A 731-nucleotide genomic window follows, 5' to 3' on the forward strand; every position below is an offset into this window, starting at 1 on the left:
AATGAAAATTAAAACCACAATGAGAAATCATCATACCACTGTTAGGATAGCTCTTTTTAAAAAGACCAAAAATAATAGATGCTGGCATGGATCTAGAGAGAAAGGAATGCTTATACACTATTGTGGGACTGCAAATTAGTAAAACCATTGTGGAAAGCAGTATGGAGATTCCTCAAAGAGTTAAAAGTAGACTTACCATTAGATCCAGCAATCCCACTACTGGATATTTACCCAAAGGAAAAGAAGTCATTTTTTCAAAACGATACCAGCACTTGAATGATTTTTGCAGCACAATTCACAATTGCAAAGACATTAAAATCAAACCAAGTCCCCATCAGTTTATGAGTGGATTAACAAAATGTGGTGTATGTGTACCATGGAATACTACTCAGGCATGAAGAAGGGTGACTTAATGCCTTCTGCCACAATTTGGATGGTACTGGAGACCATTACCCTAAGTGATGTATCTAAAGAATATAAAAACAAACACCACATCTACTCTCTATTAAATTGGAACTAACTGATGAGTACACATGCATAGCAGGAAGTAGAGCTTAATGGAAATAAAGCAGAGAGTGAGGGGAGGAGGGGATGGGGAAAAAAACCTATCTAAGGGGTAAAATGAACACTATCTCGGTTATGGGCACACTTATAACTGTGTCTCAAGCATTATAAAATGGTCCATGTAACCAAAAATACTTGTACCTCCATAATACATTGAAATAAAACAA

This window comes from Propithecus coquereli, unplaced genomic scaffold (genome assembly GCF_000956105.1).
Source record: "Propithecus coquereli isolate 6110/MARCELLA unplaced genomic scaffold, Pcoq_1.0 Scaffold284, whole genome shotgun sequence".
Lineage (NCBI taxonomy): Eukaryota > Metazoa > Chordata > Mammalia > Primates > Indriidae > Propithecus > Propithecus coquereli.